Consider the following 17,660-nt stretch of genomic DNA (forward strand, 5'->3'; position numbering starts at 1 on the left):
ACATTCTTTGGGACTCATATTCTGCAAAACAGACACAGTGACTGAAACGATGCTGCACGGTATAATGTGGAACACGGCCTGCTCAGCTTTGTGCATTTTCCCTGCAGTCCGGTGTGTTTCATGTTCCGTGTAAACGTGGAAGTTGTCCTGTTTCGAGCAATGGGTGAAATCATTCAGCAAAGCAAGAATCGAAATTGAAGTAATGTCAAGCAGCTCATGGTGATTTGACCAAATCATAACCGAACATATATTCTCACGCAGTCAAAGATACATTTCTGGTTGAAAAGAGTCTGAGAAGATAGACTCAGCTTACCATTGATTTTTGTCTGGATTGATGGGCTTTCATGATCTGCTGCGAAATTGTCATTGTAGCTGGGCACATCCCAGCAGCTGTGCGAGTCGGAGAGGGATCATGGAACCCTTTTCATTTGACTTAGCATGTGTGGTTATGCAGGAGCACAATTCGAAATGCAAGTAAATGCGCTGCCGCGCTGTCTGGTAGTGTGGCCGAGCGGTCTAAGGCGCTGGATCCAGGTTCCAGTCCTGAAAGGGGCGTGGGTTCGAATCCCGCCACTGCCATTTCAGCTGGTCAACTCCACCGCTGCAGCGTTGTTAAAATCCCCGCTGCGTTGATATTCCAGGGGAATTAACTGTGGTGAATATTGTGAAGTCTCTCTGCTGTCATGATGGTGCCCGCCTCCCCTGCCGAAAATCGCAAACAAGCTCAACGCTTCCTTTATGTTCCAGGCAAGTTGAGTTTTTACTGGAACCGAATGGAGACTGTTATTTCATCGCTGTTGTGAAACAAAGTCCTGCGCTGAATCGATTCATCGTTATTTGGCTTTCTGGCGAATGGGAAATTCTTTCCACTGAATGTGTTATTGAATTTCTCCCATTTCCTTCATTTCCGTCTTGGAGACACCGGAAGGGAAAGGTAATCTAATCGAGACTGTGATTGGTGAAATTCACTTTTTTATGGCCCATACTTATTATATTCTTTCTTTCTCTCTTTTCAGCATTGTCCGGGAAGTGGTGGTGCACTAAGGCTGCAGTATGTTTGAAAGAGTAGTTTGGAATTGCCCAGTTGTTAGTTGTGAGGTTACTTTATGCCTCATGCCCTCGGACTGTCTCACATTTAGCATTCATGCTTCGCTGTGTCTGAACATGCATTAGGTATGCCAGTTTTGTTTGTGTTCCGTGTTAAATGCTTTCTGTTTGCGATTCGCTCAATACATTACGAGTTAACAGGGGTTCTGAGGTAACTTCCAGCAGCAAAAATCCTCAACTGAGGATCTGGAAAAATTTCACGAAGTATGGTCAGTCACAGCAAAAGTAAGGGAGTCGTTCGTTTCTGCAGTGTTTCACAATACTACCTTTCCCGTGAGCAGTCGAACAGTCTAAATGATTGTGCTACAGACTGCGACGGCAAGCTCCGCTAAAAAGTAATCCTTTCAAACACAACGTTATTGGGGTACACCGCGTGGAAACAGATACTTCGGTGTATCTCATCCATGCTCACCACATATCCAAAATTAAACAAGTCCCGTTCCACAGCATTTGGCCTCCATCCCTCTAAACCCATCCTATCCAGAAACTGATCCGATTACCATTGCAATTTTCTGAGTGCAATAGCCTCCTCCACTTCCTCTGGTAGCTCATTCCATACACGCACAACCTTGTGTGTGGGAAATGTGCCTCAGGTCCTTTGTCAATTTCAGAGCACTCACCTTAAACCTATGCTCCCGAGTTTCCAACTCACCCCAGCTTGGGTAAAACACGTAAATACTCAGTTCAAAACCCTTCCATAAAATCATGTCGCAGCCGTTATGCTGCCGGGAAAGTTGTCCCAGCCTATTCCACCTCACTCTACAGTCCGAACATTGACCACATCCTTGTCTATATTTTGTCACCAATTTCACGTCTGTTTCTTTTTTTAACTTTTTCAAGATGTCAATTACCCTGGATAACAACGAGCTGTTGGAAAAAGAAAGGTGAAACGGAGAATGGCTTCAACTTTCAGTGCTGGATGCCACAGAGCCGCAGCGCGGCCGGCGCAGGCTTGTTTCTGTAGTGTAGTGGTCATCACATTCGCCTAACACGCGAAAGGTCCCCAGTTCGAAACTGGGCAGAAACTGCTTTGTTCTTCAATTGCAGCCTTTTACACGGACAAGAACGCAGCTTTCTTGCTTGCTTTCCCATCTGCAAACCTGCCTTCGAAATCGCTCGAACAAATCTGCTCTCTTTGTGAAATGTAATGCAATTCCATTAAATTAGTTTGCAAAGCATTGTAAAGGTTTTCTCCAAGCTGGGTCTGATCATATGCCATTCTGTTTCAGAGTGTAGTTACCGCGTTCTGAATCTTCCACAAAAAGCAGTACCGCATTTGCATTCCTTGCGCAGGCGGGCCGGTTCAAAGACAGCGAAGAAGCTGATGAGCTGGTGTCACAGTGCACCACGGATTCCTCAACTGGTCTGTCTGACAAATGTACCCCAAAGTCGTCTCTGCAAGGCCTCATTTGGAAGCTGTCTGTCGTTATTCAACGTGCGAGAATTGGCAGCAGAGGTGCTGAATCATGGTTTGGATCAGTTCGCACGTTATAGTGACTCATTCAATCAGCAACAGCAATGAAAGAAATTACACTCTCAGAGGAACCTCTGGACTTGTGATTTCATAGCGTCGCTAGTATTAAGGTGAGCCCCGAGATCTAAGCCAAGTTGGAACTGAAACGGAGGAATTGACAGAGAGGCTACAGAATGACATCGCAACCTTTTGGTTTTCTTTAAATCACTGACGAGCAGGAAAATGTAAACGGGAGGGCGAGTGGGAAAGTGAGGCAGTTGCAGCTCTGGTGAATCTCCTTCTTTGTGAGTCACTCAGCAACAAGAGACGTGAAGGTGACTCATGCGGGAGAGCTCTTCACATCGAGAACAAAAAGCACTCAAGGGCAGTTAGCACCTCTTCCGCAGTGGGGGTGGGGTGAGTAGGACCTTCTGTTACTATGTTCAGAAACTGCCTTTTAAATTGACGTGAACAGAAACTGCATTTCTAATAAGCACCATGGAATTTAGCAAAATTTATTGAGTCGCTTCTCGTCGATTCGCACACAGGTTTCCAACTCAGTTGGTATCCATGTGGCTCATGTCCAGGTATGAACATCCCTGCAGCCAATTGCACGGTTAAGGTAAAAGGCAAGGAAAGTGGCATCTCGAACTGGCCCCGAGGTCAGAGCATCCTCCCAATGTGATCTGTCGTTCTCGGATTGTAATGCTACCTCCGGTTTTAGGATGGAGAACATTCTTTGGGACTCTTATTCTGCAAAACAGACACAGTGACTGAAACGATGCTGCACGGTATAATGTGGAACACGGCCTGCTCAGCTTTGTGCATTTTCCCTGTAGTCCGGTGTGTTTCATGTTCCGTGTAAACGTGAAAGTTGTCCTGTTTCGAGCAATGGGTGAAATCATTCAGCAAAGCAAGAATCGAAATTGAAGTAATGTCAAGCAGCTCATGGTGATTTGACCAAATCATAACCGAACATATATTCTCACGCAGTCAAAGATACATTTCTGGTTGAAAAGAGTCTGAGAAGATAGACTCAGCTTACCATTGATTTTTGTCTGGATTGATGGGCTTTCATGATCTGCTGCGAAATTGTCATTGTAGCTGGGCACATCCCAGCAGCTGTGCGAGTCGGAGAGGGATCATGGAACCCTTTTCATTTGACTTAGCATGTGTGGTTATGCAGGAGCACAATTCGAAATGCAAGTAAATGCGCTGCCGCGCTGTCTGGTAGTGTGGCCGAGCGGTCTAAGGCGCTGGATCCAGGTTCCAGTCCTGAAAGGGGCGTGGGTTCGAATCCCACCACTGCCATTTCAGCTGGTCAACTCCACCGCTGCCGCATTGTTAAAATCCCCGCGGCGTTGATATTCCAGGGGAATTAACTGTGGTGAATATTGTGAAGTCTCTCTGCTGTCATGATGGTGCTCGCCTACCCTGCTGAAAATCGCAAACAGCTCAACGCTTGGTTTGCGTTCCAGGCAAGTTGAGTTTTTACTGGAACCGAATGGAGACTGTTATTTCATCGCTGTTGTGAAACAAAGTCCTGCGCTGAATCGATTCATCGTTATTTGGCTTTCTGGCGAATGGGAAATTCTTTCCACTGAATGTGTTATTGAATTTCTCCCATTTCCTTCATTTCCGTCTTGGAGACACCGGAAGGGAAAGGTAATCTAATCGAGACTGTGATTGGTGAAATTCACTTTTTTATGGCCCATACTTATTATATTCTTTCTTTCTCTCTTTTCAGCATTGTCCGGGAAGTGGTGGTGCACTAAGGCTGCAGTATGTTTGAAAGAGTAGTTTGGAATTGCCCAGTTGTTAGTTGTGAGGTTACTTTATGCCTCATGCCCTCGGACTGTCTCACATTTAGCATTCATGCTTCGCTGTGTCTGAACATGCATTAGGTATGCCAGTTTTGTTTGTGTTCCGTGTTAAATGCTTTCTGTTTGCGATTCGCTCAATACATTACGAGTTAACAGGGGTTCTGAGGTAACTTCCAGCAGCAAAAATCCTCAACTGAGGATCTGGAAAAATTTCACGAAGTATGGTCAGTCACAGCAAAAGTAAGGGAGTCGTTCGTTTCTGCAGTGTTTCACAATACTACCTTTCCCGTGAGCAGTCGAACAGTCTAAATGATTGTGCTACAGACTGCGACGGCAAGCTCCGCTAAAAAGTAATCCTTTCAAACACAACGTTATTGGGGTACACCGCGTGGAAACAGATACTTCGGTGTATCTCATCCATGCTCACCACATATCCAAAATTAAACAAGTCCCGTTCCACAGCATTTGGCCTCCATCCCTCTAAACCCATCCTATCCAGAAACTGATCCGATTACCATTGCAATTTTCTGAGTGCAATAGCCTCCTCCACTTCCTCTGGTAGCTCATTCCATACACGCACAACCTTGTGTGTGGGAAATGTGCCTCAGGTCCTTTGTCAATTTCAGAGCACTCACCTTAAACCTATGCTCCCGAGTTTCCAACTCACCCCAGCTTGGGTAAAACACCTAAATACTCAGTTCAAAACCCTTCCATAAAATCATGTCGCAGCCGTTATGCTGCCGGGAAAGTTGTCCCAGCCTATTCCACCTCACTCTACAGTCCGAACATTGACCACATCCTTGTCTATATTTTGTCACCAATTTCACGTCTGTTTCTTTTTTTAACTTTTTCAAGATGTCAATTACCCTGGATAACAACGAGCTGTTGGAAAAAGAAAGGTGAAACGGAGAATGGCTTCAACTTTCAGTGCCGGATGCCACAGAGCCGCAGCGCGGCTGGAGCAGGCTTGTTTCTGTAGTGTAGTGGTCATCACATTCGCCTAACACGCGAAAGGTCCCCAGTTCGAAACTGGGCAGAAACTGCTTTGTTCTTCAATTGCAGCCTTTTACACGGACAAGAACGCAGCTTTCTTGCTTGCTTTCCCATCTGCAAACCTGCCTTCGAAATCGCTCGAACAAATCTGCTCTCTTTGTGAAACGTAATGCAATTCCATTAAATTAGTTTGCAAAGCATTGTAAAGGTTTCCTCCAAGCTGGGTCTGATCATATGCCATTCTGTTTCAGAGTGTAGTTACCGCGTTCTGAATCTTCCACAAAAAGCAGTACCGCATTTGCATTCCTTGCGCAGGCGGGCCGGTTCAAAGACAGCGAAGAAGCTGATGAGCTGGTGTCACAGTGCACCACGGATTCCTCAACTGGTCTGTCTGACAAATGTACCCCAAAGTCGTCTCTGCAAGGCCTCATTTGGAAGCTGTCTGTCGTTATTCAACGTGCGAGAATTGGCAGCAGAGGTGCTGAATCATGGTTTGGATCAGTTCGCACGTTATAGTGACTCATTCAATCAGCAACAGCAATGAAAGAAATTACACTCTCAGAGGAACCTCTGGACTTGTGATTTCATAGCGTCGCTAGTATTAAGGTGAGCCCCGAGATCTAAGCCAAGTTGGAACTGAAACGGAGGAATTGACAGAGAGGCTACAGAATGACATCGCAACCTTTTGGTTTTCTTTAAATCACTGACGAGCAGGAAAATGTAAACGGGAGGGCGAGTGGGAAAGTGAGGCAGTTGCAGCTCTGGTGAATCTCCTTCTTTGTGAGTCACTCAGCAACAAGAGACGTGAAGGTGACTCATGCGGGAGAGCTCTTCACATCGAGAACAAAAAGCACTCAAGGGCAGTTAGCACCTCTTCCGCAGTGGGGGTGGGGTGAGTAGGACCTTCTGTTACTATGTTCAGAAACTGCCTTTTAAATTGACGTGAACAGAAACTGCATTTCTAATAAGCACCATGGAATTTAGCAAAATTTATTGAGTCGCTTCTCGTCGATTCGCACACAGGTTTCCAACTCAGTTGGTATCCATGTGGCTCATGTCCAGGTATGAACATCCCTGCAGCCAATTGCACGGTTAAGGTAAAAGGCAAGGAAAGTGGCATCTCGAACTGGCCCCGAGGTCAGAGCATCCTCCCAATGTGATCTGTCGTTCTCGGATTGTAATGCTACCTCCGGTTTTAGGATGGAGAACATTCTTTGGGACTCTTATTCTGCAAAACAGACACAGTGACTGAAACGATGCTGCACGGTATAATGTGGAACACGGCCTGCTCAGCTTTGTGCATTTTCCCTGTAGTCCGGTGTGTTTCATGTTCCGTGTAAACGTGAAAGTTGTCCTGTTTCGAGCAATGGGTGAAATCATTCAGCAAAGCAAGAATCGAAATTGAAGTAATGTCAAGCAGCTCATGGTGATTTGACCAAATCATAACCGAACATATATTCTCACGCAGTCAAAGATACATTTCTGGTTGAAAAGAGTCTGAGAAGATAGACACAGCTTACCATTGATTTTTGTCTGGATTGATGGGCTTTCATGATCTGCTGCGAAATTGTCATTGTAGCTGGGCACATCCCAGCAGCTGTGCGAGTCGGAGAGGGATCATGGAACCCTTTTCATTTGACTTAGCATGTGTGGTTATGCAGGAGCACAATTTGAAATGCAAGTAAATGCGCTGCCGCGCTGTCTGGTAGTGTGGCCGAGCGGTCTCAGGCGCTGGATCCAGGTTCCAGTCCTGAAAGGGGCGTGGGTTCGAATCCCACCACTGCCATTTCAGCTGGTCAACTCCACCGCTGCAGCATTGTTAAAATCCCCGCTGCGTTGATATTCCAGAGCAGTTAACTGTGGTGAATATTGTGAAGTCTCTCTGCTGTCATGATGGTGCTCGCGTCCCCTGCCGTAAATCGCAAACAGCTCAGCGCTTGGTTTATGTTCCAGGCAAGTTGAGGTTTTACTGGAACCGAATGGAGACTGTTATTTCATCGCTGTTGTGAAACAAAGTCCTGCGCTGAATCGATTCATCGTTATTTGGCTTTCTGGCGAATGGGAAATTCTTTCCACTGAATGTGTTATTGAATTTCTCCCATTTCCTTCATTTCCGTCTTGGAGACACCGGAAGGGAAAGGTAATCTAATCGAGACTGTGATTGGTGAAATTCACTTTTTTATGGCCCATACTTATTATATTCTTTCTTTCTCTCTTTTCAGCATTGTCCGGGAAGTGGTGGTGCACTAAGGCTGCAGTATGTTTGAAAGAGTAGTTTGGAATTGCCCAGTTGTTAGTTGTGAGGTTACTTTATGCCTCATGCCCTCGGACTGTCTCACATTTAGCATTCATGCTTCGCTGTGTCTGAACATGCATTAGGTATGCCAGTTTTGTTTGTGTTCCGTGTTAAATGCTTTCTGTTTGCGATTCGCTCAATACATTACGAGTTAACAGGGGTTCTGAGGTAACTTCCAGCAGCAAAAATCCTCAACTGAGGATCTGGAAAAATTTCACGAAGTATGGTCAGTCACAGCAAAAGTAAGGGAGTCGTTCGTTTCTGCAGTGTTTCACAATACTACCTTTCCCGTGAGCAGTCGAACAGTCTAAATGATTGTGCTACAGACTGCGAAGGCAAGCTCCGCTAAAAAGTAATCCTTTCAAACACAACGTTATTGGGGTACACCGCGTGGAAACAGATACTTCGGTGTATCTCATCCATGCTCACCACATATCCAAAATTAAACAAGTCCCGTTCCACAGCATTTGGCCTCCATCCCTCTAAACCCATCCTATCCAGAAACTGATCCGATTACCATTGCAATTTTCTGAGTGCAATAGCCTCCTCCACTTCCTCTGGTAGCTCATTCCATACACGCACAACCTTGTGTGTGGGAAATGTGCCTCAGGTCCTTTGTCAATTTCAGAGCACTCACCTTAAACCTATGCTCCCGAGTTTCCAACTCACCCCAGCTTGGGTAAAACACGTAAATACTCAGTTCAAAACCCTTCCATAAAATCATGTCGCAGCCGTTATGCTGCCGGGAAAGTTGTCCCAGCCTATTCCACCTCACTCTACAGTCCGAACATTGACCACATCCTTGTCTATATTTTGTCACCAATTTCACGTCTGTTTCTTTTTTTTAACTTTTTCAAGATGTCAATTACCCTGGATAACAACGAGCTGTTGGAAAAAGAAAGGTGAAACGGAGAATGGCTTCAACTTTCAGTGCTGGATGCCACAGAGCCGCAGCGCGGCCGGCGCAGGCTTGCTTCTGTAGTGTAGTGGTCATCACATTCGCCTAACACGCGAAAGGTCCCCAGTTCGAAACTGGGCAGAAACTGCTTTGTTCTTCAATTGCAGCCTTTTACACGGACAAGAACGGAGCTTTCTTGCTTGCTTTCCCATCTGCAAACCTGCCTTCGAAATCGCTCGAACAAATCTGCTCTCTTTGTGAAATGTAATGCAATTCCATTAAATTAGTTTGCAAAGCATTGTAAAGGTTTTCTCCAAGCTGGGTCTGATCATATGCCATTCTGTTTCAGAGTGTAGTTACCGCGTTCTGAATCTTCCACAAAAAGCAGTACCGCATTTGCATTCCTTGCGCAGGCGGGCCGGTTCAAAGACAGCGAAGAAGCTGATGAGCTGGTGTCACAGTGCACCACGGATTCCTCAACTGGTCTGTCTGACAAATGTACCCCAAAGTCGTCTCTGCAAGGCCTCATTTGGAAGCTGTCTGTCGTTATTCAACGTGCGAGAATTGGCAGCAGAGGTGCTGAATCATGGTTTGGATCAGTTCGCACGTTATAGTGACTCATTCAATCAGCAACAGCAATGAAAGAAATTACACTCTCAGAGGAACCTCTGGACTTGTGATTTCATAGCGTCGCTAGTATTAAGGTGAGCCCCGAGATCTAAGCCAAGTTGGAACTGAAACGGAGGAATTGACAGAGAGGCTACAGAATGACATCGCAACCTTTTGGTTTTCTTTAAATCACTGACGAGCAGGAAAATGTAAACGGGAGGGCGAGTGGGAAAGTGAGGCAGTTGCAGCTCTGGTGAATCTCCTTCTTTGTGAGTCACTCAGCAACAAGAGACGTGAAGGTGACTCATGCGGGAGAGCTCTTCACATCGAGAACAAAAAGCACTCAAGGGCAGTTAGCACCTCTTCCGCAGTGGGGGTGGGGTGAGTAGGACCTTCTGTTACTATGTTCAGAAACTGCCTTTTAAATTGACGTGAACAGAAACTGCATTTCTAATAAGCACCATGGAATTTAGCAAAATTTATTGAGTCGCTTCTCGTCGATTCGCACACAGGTTTCCAACTCAGTTGGTATCCATGTGGCTCATGTCCAGGTATGAACATCCCTGCAGCCAATTGCACGGTTAAGGTAAAAGGCAAGGAAAGTGGCATCTCGAACTGGCCCCGAGGTCAGAGCATCCTCCCAATGTGATCTGTCGTTCTCGGATTGTAATGCTACCTCCGGTTTTAGGATGGAGAACATTCTTTGGGACTCTTATTCTGCAAAACAGACACAGTGACTGAAACGATGCTGCACAGTATAATGTGGAACACGGCCTGCTCAGCTTTGTGCATTTTCCCTGTAGTCCGGTGTGTTTCATGTTCCGTGTAAACGTGGAAGTTGTCCTGTTTCGAGCAATGGGTGAAATCATTCAGCAAAGCAAGAATCGAAATTGAAGTAATGTCAAGCAGCTCATGGTGATTTGACCAAATCATAACCGAACATATATTCTCACGCAGTCAAAGATACATTTCTGGTTGAAAAGAGTCTGAGAAGATAGACACAGCTTACCATTGATTTTTGTCTGGATTGATGGGCTTTCATGATCTGCTGCGAAATTGTCATTGTAGCTGGGCACATCCCAGCAGCTGTGCGAGTCGGAGAGGGATCATGGAACCCTTTTCATTTGACTTAGCATGTGTGGTTATGCAGGAGCACAATTCGAAATGCAAGTAAATGCGCTGCCGCGCTGTCTGGTAGTGTGGCCGAGCGGTCTCAGGCGCTGGATCCAGGTTCCAGTCCTGAAAGGGGCGTGGGTTCGAATCCCACCACTGCCATTTCAGCTGGTCAACTCCACCGCTGCAGCATTGTTAAAATCCCCGCTGCGTTGATATTCCAGAGCAGTTAACTGTGGTGAATATTGTGAAGTCTCTCTGCTGTCATGATGGTGCTCGCCTACCCTGCTGAAAATCGCAAACAGCTCAACGCTTGGTTTGCGTTCCAGGCAAGTTGAGTTTTTACTGGAACCGAATGGAGACTGTTATTTCATCGCTGTTGTGAAACAAAGTCCTGCGCTGAATCGATTCATCGTTATTTGGCTTTCTGGCGAATGGGAAATTCTTTCCACTGAATGTGTTATTGAATTTCTCCCATTTCCTTCATTTCCGTCTTGGAGACACCGGAAGGGAAAGGTAATCTAATCGAGACTGTGATTGGTGAAATTCACTTTTTTATGGCCCATACTTATTATATTCTTTCTTTCTCTCTTTTCAGCATTGTCCGGGAAGTGGTGGTGCACTAAGGCTGCAGTATGTTTGAAAGAGTAGTTTGGAATTGCCCAGTTGTTAGTTGTGAGGTTACTTTATGCCTCATGCCCTCGGACTGTCTCACATTTAGCATTCATGCTTCGCTGTGTCTGAACATGCATTAGGTATGCCAGTTTTGTTTGTGTTCCGTGTTAAATGCTTTCTGTTTGCGATTCGCTCAATACATTACGAGTTAACAGGGGTTCTGAGGTAACTTCCAGCAGCAAAAATCCTCAACTGAGGATCTGGAAAAATTTCACGAAGTATGGTCAGTCACAGCAAAAGTAAGGGAGTCGTTCGTTTCTGCAGTGTTTCACAATACTACCTTTCCCGTGAGCAGTCGAACAGTCTAAATGATTGTGCTACAGACTGCGACGGCAAGCTCCGCTAAAAAGTAATCCTTTCAAACACAACGTTATTGGGGTACACCGCGTGGAAACAGATACTTCGGTGTATCTCATCCATGCTCACCACATATCCAAAATTAAACAAGTCCCGTTCCACAGCATTTGGCCTCCATCCCTCTAAACCCATCCTATCCAGAAACTGATCCGATTACCATTGCAATTTTCTGAGTGCAATAGCCTCCTCCACTTCCTCTGGTAGCTCATTCCATACACGCACAACCTTGTGTGTGGGAAATGTGCCTCAGGTCCTTTGTCAATTTCAGAGCACTCACCTTAAACCTATGCTCCCGAGTTTCCAACTCACCCCAGCTTGGGTAAAACACCTAAATACTCAGTTCAAAACCCTTCCATAAAATCATGTCGCAGCCGTTATGCTGCCGGGAAAGTTGTCCCAGCCTATTCCACCTCACTCTACAGTCCGAACATTGACCACATCCTTGTCTATATTTTGTCACCAATTTCACGTCTGTTTCTTTTTTTAACTTTTTCAAGATGTCAATTACCCTGGATAACAACGAGCTGTTGGAAAAAGAAAGGTGAAACGGAGAATGGCTTCAACTTTCAGTGCCGGATGCCACAGAGCCGCAGCGCGGCTGGAGCAGGCTTGTTTCTGTAGTGTAGTGGTCATCACATTCGCCTAACACGCGAAAGGTCCCCAGTTCGAAACTGGGCAGAAACTGCTTTGTTCTTCAATTGCAGCCTTTTACACGGACAAGAACGCAGCTTTCTTGCTTGCTTTCCCATCTGCAAACCTGCCTTCGAAATCGCTCGAACAAATCTGCTCTCTTTGTGAAACGTAATGCAATTCCATTAAATTAGTTTGCAAAGCATTGTAAAGGTTTTCTCCAAGCTGGGTCTGATCATATGCCATTCTGTTTCAGAGTGTAGTTACCGCGTTCTGAATCTTCCACAAAAAGCAGTACCGCATTTGCATTCCTTGCGCAGGCGGGCCGGTTCAAAGACAGCGAAGAAGCTGATGAGCTGGTGTCACAGTGCACCACGGATTCCTCAACTGGTCTGTCTGACAAATGTACCCCAAAGTCGTCTCTGCAAGGCCTCATTTGGAAGCTGTCTGTCGTTATTCAACGTGCGAGAATTGGCAGCAGAGGTGCTGAATCATGGTTTGGATCAGTTCGCACGTTATAGTGACTCATTCAATCAGCAACAGCAATGAAAGAAATTACACTCTCAGAGGAACCTCTGGACTTGTGATTTCATAGCGTCGCTAGTATTAAGGTGAGCCCCGAGATCTAAGCCAAGTTGGAACTGAAACGGAGGAATTGACAGAGAGGCTACAGAATGACATCGCAACCTTTTGGTTTTCTTTAAATCACTGACGAGCAGGAAAATGTAAACGGGAGGGCGAGTGGGAAAGTGAGGCAGTTGCAGCTCTGGTGAATCTCCTTCTTTGTGAGTCACTCAGCAACAAGAGACGTGAAGGTGACTCATGCGGGAGAGCTCTTCACATCGAGAACAAAAAGCACTCAAGGGCAGTTAGCACCTCTTCCGCAGTGGGGGTGGGGTGAGTAGGACCTTCTGTTACTATGTTCAGAAACTGCCTTTTAAATTGACGTGAACAGAAACTGCATTTCTAATAAGCACCATGGAATTTAGCAAAATTTATTGAGTCGCTTCTCGTCGATTCGCACACAGGTTTCCAACTCAGTTGGTATCCATGTGGCTCATGTCCAGGTATGAACATCCCTGCAGCCAATTGCACGGTTAAGGTAAAAGGCAAGGAAAGTGGCATCTCGAACTGGCCCCGAGGTCAGAGCATCCTCCCAATGTGATCTGTCGTTCTCGGATTGTAATGCTACCTCCGGTTTTAGGATGGAGAACATTCTTTGGGACTCTTATTCTGCAAAACAGACACAGTGACTGAAACGATGCTGCACGGTATAATGTGGAACACGGCCTGCTCAGCTTTGTGCATTTTCCCTGTAGTCCGGTGTGTTTCATGTTCCGTGTAAACGTGGAAGTTGTCCTGTTTCGAGCAATGGGTGAAATCATTCAGCAAAGCAAGAATCGAAATTGAAGTAATGTCAAGCAGCTCATGGTGATTTGACCAAATCATAACCGAACATATATTCTCACGCAGTCAAAGATACATTTCTGGTTGAAAAGAGTCTGAGAAGATAGACACAGCTTACCATTGATTTTTGTCTGGATTGATGGGCTTTCATGATCTGCTGCGAAATTGTCATTGTAGCTGGGCACATCCCAGCAGCTGTGCGAGTCGGAGAGGGATCATGGAACCCTTTTCATTTGACTTAGCATGTGTGGTTATGCAGGAGCACAATTTGAAATGCAAGTAAATGCGCTGCCGCGCTGTCTGGTAGTGTGGCCGAGCGGTCTAAGGCGCTGGATCCAGGTTCCAGTCCTGAAAGGGGCGTGGGTTCGAATCCCACCACTGCCATTTCAGCTGGTCAACTCCACCGCTGCAGCATTGTTAAAATCCCCGCTGCGTTGATATTCCAGAGCAGTTAACTGTGGTGAATATTGTGAAGTCTCTCTGCTGTCATGATGGTGCTCGCGTCCCCTGCCGTAAATCGCAAACAGCTCAGCGCTTGGTTTATGTTCCAGGCAAGTTGAGTTTTTACTGGAACCGAATGGAGACTGTTATTTCATCGCTGTTGTGAAACAAAGTCCTGCGCTGAATCGATTCATCGTTATTTGGCTTTCTGGCGAATGGGAAATTCTTTCCACTGAATGTGTTATTGAATTTCTCCCATTTCCTTCATTTCCGTCTTGGAGACACCGGAAGGGAAAGGTAATCTAATCGAGACTGTGATTGGTGAAATTCACTTTTTTATGGCCCATACTTATTATATTCTTTCTTTCTCTCTTTTCAGCATTGTCCGTGAAGTGGTGGTGCACTAAGGCTGCAGTATGTTTGAAAGAGTAGTTTGGAATTGCCCAGTTGTTAGTTGTGAGGTTACTTTATGCCTCATGCCCTCGGACTGTCTCACATTTAGCATTCATGCTTCGCTGTGTCTGAACATGCATTAGGTATGCCAGTTTTGTTTGTGTTCCGTGTTAAATGCTTTCTGTTTGCGATTCGCTCAATACATTACGAGTTAACAGGGGTTCTGAGGTAACTTCCAGCAGCAAAAATCCTCAACTGAGGATCTGGAAAAATTTCACGAAGTATGGTCAGTCACAGCAAAAGTAAGGGAGTCGTTCGTTTCTGCAGTGTTTCACAATACTACCTTTCCCGTGAGCAGTCGAACAGTCTAAATGATTGTGCTACAGACTGCGACGGCAAGCTCCGCTAAAAAGTAATCCTTTCAAACACAACGTTATTGGGGTACACCGCGTGGAAACAGATACTTCGGTGTATCTCATCCATGCTCACCACATATCCAAAATTAAACAAGTCCCGTTCCACAGCATTTGGCCTCCATCCCTCTAAACCCATCCTATCCAGAAACTGATCCGATTACCATTGCAATTTTCTGAGTGCAATAGCCTCCTCCACTTCCTCTGGTAGCTCATTCCATACACGCACAACCTTGTGTGTGGGAAATGTGCCTCAGGTCCTTTGTCAATTTCAGAGCACTCACCTTAAACCTATGCTCCCGAGTTTCCAACTCACCCCAGCTTGGGTAAAACACGTAAATACTCAGTTCAAAACCCTTCCATAAAATCATGTCGCAGCCGTTATGCTGCCGGGAAAGTTGTCCCAGCCTATTCCACCTCACTCTACAGTCCGAACATTGACCACATCCTTGTCTATATTTTGTCACCAATTTCACGTCTGTTTCTTTTTTTTAACTTTTTCAAGATGTCAATTACCCTGGATAACAACGAGCTGTTGGAAAAAGAAAGGTGAAACGGAGAATGGCTTCAACTTTCAGTGCTGGATGCCACAGAGCCGCAGCGCGGCCGGCGCAGGCTTGCTTCTGTAGTGTAGTGGTCATCACATTCGCCTAACACGCGAAAGGTCCCCAGTTCGAAACTGGGCAGAAACTGCTTTGTTCTTCAATTGCAGCCTTTTACACGGACAAGAACGGAGCTTTCTTGCTTGCTTTCCCATCTGCAAACCTGCCTTCGAAATCGCTCGAACAAATCTGCTCTCTTTGTGAAATGTAATGCAATTCCATTAAATTAGTTTGCAAAGCATTGTAAAGGTTTTCTCCAAGCTGGGTCTGATCATATGCCATTCTGTTTCAGAGTGTAGTTACCGCGTTCTGAATCTTCCACAAAAAGCAGTACCGCATTTGCATTCCTTGCGCAGGCGGGCCGGTTCAAAGACAGCGAAGAAGCTGATGAGCTGGTGTCACAGTGCACCACGGATTCCTCAACTGGTCTGTCTGACAAATGTACCCCAAAGTCGTCTCTGCAAGGCCTCATTTGGAAGCTGTCTGTCGTTATTCAACGTGCGAGAATTGGCAGCAGAGGTGCTGAATCATGGTTTGGATCAGTTCGCACGTTATAGTGACTCATTCAATCAGCAACAGCAATGAAAGAAATTACACTCTCAGAGGAACCTCTGGACTTGTGATTTCATAGCGTCGCTAGTATTAAGGTGAGCCCCGAGATCTAAGCCAAGTTGGAACTGAAACGGAGGAATTGACAGAGAGGCTACAGAATGACATCGCAACCTTTTGGTTTTCTTTAAATCACTGACGAGCAGGAAAATGTAAACGGGAGGGCGAGTGGGAAAGTGAGGCAGTTGCAGCTCTGGTGAATCTCCTTCTTTGTGAGTCACTCAGCAACAAGAGACGTGAAGGTGACTCATGCGGGAGAGCTCTTCACATCGAGAACAAAAAGCACTCAAGGGCAGTTAGCACCTCTTCCGCAGTGGGGGTGGGGTGAGTAGGACCTTCTGTTACTATGTTCAGAAACTGCCTTTTAAATTGACGTGAACAGAAACTGCATTTCTAATAAGCACCATGGAATTTAGCAAAATTTATTGAGTCGCTTCTCGTCGATTCGCACACAGGTTTCCAACTCAGTTGGTATCCATGTGGCTCATGTCCAGGTATGAACATCCCTGCAGCCAATTGCACGGTTAAGGTAAAAGGCAAGGAAAGTGGCATCTCGAACTGGCCCCGAGGTCAGAGCATCCTCCCAATGTGATCTGTCGTTCTCGGATTGTAATGCTACCTCCGGTTTTAGGATGGAGAACATTCTTTGGGACTCTTATTCTGCAAAACAGACACAGTGACTGAAACGATGCTGCACAGTATAATGTGGAACACGGCCTGCTCAGCTTTGTGCATTTTCCCTGTAGTCCGGTGTGTTTCATGTTCCGTGTAAACGTGGAAGTTGTCCTGTTTCGAGCAATGGGTGAAATCATTCAGCAAAGCAAGAATCGAAATTGAAGTAATGTCAAGCAGCTCATGGTGATTTGACCAAATCATAACCGAACATATATTCTCACGCAGTCAAAGATACATTTCTGGTTGAAAAGAGTCTGAGAAGATAGACACAGCTTACCATTGATTTTTGTCTGGATTGATGGGCTTTCATGATCTGCTGCGAAATTGTCATTGTAGCTGGGCACATCCCAGCAGCTGTGCGAGTCGGAGAGGGATCATGGAACCCTTTTCATTTGACTTAGCATGTGTGGTTATGCAGGAGCACAATTCGAAATGCAAGTAAATGCGCTGCCGCGCTGTCTGGTAGTGTGGCCGAGCGGTCTCAGGCGCTGGATCCAGGTTCCAGTCCTGAAAGGGGCGTGGGTTCGAATCCCACCACTGCCATTTCAGCTGGTCAACTCCACCGCTGCAGCATTGTTAAAATCCCCGCTGCGTTGATATTCCAGAGCAGTTAACTGTGGTGAATATTGTGAAGTCTCTCTGCTGTCATGATGGTGCTCGCCTCCCCTGCCGAAAATCGCAAACAGCTCAGCGCTTGGTTTATGTTCCAGGCAAGTTGAGTTTTTACTGGAACCGAATGGAGACTGTTATTTCATCGCTGTTGTGAAACAAAGTCCTGCGCTGAATCGATTCATCGTTATTTGGCTTTCTGGCGAATGGGAAATTCTTTCCACTGAATGTGTTATTGAATTTCTCCCATTTCCTTCATTTCCGTCTTGGAGACACCGGAAGGGAAAGGTAATCTAATCGAGACTGTGATTGGTGAAATTCACTTTTTTATGGCCCATACTTATTATATTCTTTCTTTCTCTCTTTTCAGCATTGTCCGGGAAGTGGTGGTGCACTAAGGCTGCAGTATGTTTGAAAGAGTAGTTTGGAATTGCCCAGTTGTTAGTTGTGAGGTTACTTTATGCCTCATGCCCTCGGACTGTCTCACATTTAGCATTCATGCTTCGCTGTGTCTGAACATGCATTAGGTATGCCAGTTTTGTTTGTGTTCCGTGTTA

General features: G+C 45.8%; 11 non-coding genes across 11 annotated transcripts; all 11 read left to right on the forward strand.

The window, feature by feature from the left end:
• Positions 1-497: 497 nt before the first annotated feature.
• Positions 498-579, forward strand: trnal-cag (transfer RNA leucine (anticodon CAG)). Its single transcript has one exon. It is a non-coding gene; the product is annotated as a tRNA-Leu (tRNA).
• A 1,482-nt stretch (positions 580-2,061) lies between these two features.
• trnav-aac (transfer RNA valine (anticodon AAC)) lies at positions 2,062-2,134 on the forward strand. The gene has a single exon. It is a non-coding gene; the product is annotated as a tRNA-Val (tRNA).
• A 1,655-nt stretch (positions 2,135-3,789) lies between these two features.
• Positions 3,790-3,871, forward strand: trnal-cag (transfer RNA leucine (anticodon CAG)). The gene has a single exon. It is a non-coding gene; the product is annotated as a tRNA-Leu (tRNA).
• Positions 3,872-5,352: 1,481 nt separating this feature from the next.
• On the forward strand, positions 5,353-5,425 carry trnav-aac (transfer RNA valine (anticodon AAC)). Its single transcript has one exon. It is a non-coding gene; the product is annotated as a tRNA-Val (tRNA).
• Positions 5,426-7,080: 1,655 nt separating this feature from the next.
• On the forward strand, positions 7,081-7,162 carry trnal-cag (transfer RNA leucine (anticodon CAG)). Its single transcript has one exon. It is a non-coding gene; the product is annotated as a tRNA-Leu (tRNA).
• A 1,482-nt stretch (positions 7,163-8,644) lies between these two features.
• On the forward strand, positions 8,645-8,717 carry trnav-aac (transfer RNA valine (anticodon AAC)). Its single transcript has one exon. It is a non-coding gene; the product is annotated as a tRNA-Val (tRNA).
• A 1,655-nt stretch (positions 8,718-10,372) lies between these two features.
• On the forward strand, positions 10,373-10,454 carry trnal-cag (transfer RNA leucine (anticodon CAG)). The gene has a single exon. It is a non-coding gene; the product is annotated as a tRNA-Leu (tRNA).
• A 1,481-nt stretch (positions 10,455-11,935) lies between these two features.
• trnav-aac (transfer RNA valine (anticodon AAC)) lies at positions 11,936-12,008 on the forward strand. The gene has a single exon. It is a non-coding gene; the product is annotated as a tRNA-Val (tRNA).
• Positions 12,009-13,663: 1,655 nt separating this feature from the next.
• trnal-cag (transfer RNA leucine (anticodon CAG)) lies at positions 13,664-13,745 on the forward strand. The gene has a single exon. It is a non-coding gene; the product is annotated as a tRNA-Leu (tRNA).
• Positions 13,746-15,227: 1,482 nt separating this feature from the next.
• On the forward strand, positions 15,228-15,300 carry trnav-aac (transfer RNA valine (anticodon AAC)). The gene has a single exon. It is a non-coding gene; the product is annotated as a tRNA-Val (tRNA).
• A 1,655-nt stretch (positions 15,301-16,955) lies between these two features.
• trnal-cag (transfer RNA leucine (anticodon CAG)) lies at positions 16,956-17,037 on the forward strand. Its single transcript has one exon. It is a non-coding gene; the product is annotated as a tRNA-Leu (tRNA).
• The last annotated feature ends 623 nt before the right edge of the window (positions 17,038-17,660 follow it).

This window comes from Hemiscyllium ocellatum, unplaced genomic scaffold, assembly GCF_020745735.1.
Source record: "Hemiscyllium ocellatum isolate sHemOce1 unplaced genomic scaffold, sHemOce1.pat.X.cur. scaffold_98_pat_ctg1, whole genome shotgun sequence".
Lineage (NCBI taxonomy): Eukaryota > Metazoa > Chordata > Chondrichthyes > Orectolobiformes > Hemiscylliidae > Hemiscyllium > Hemiscyllium ocellatum.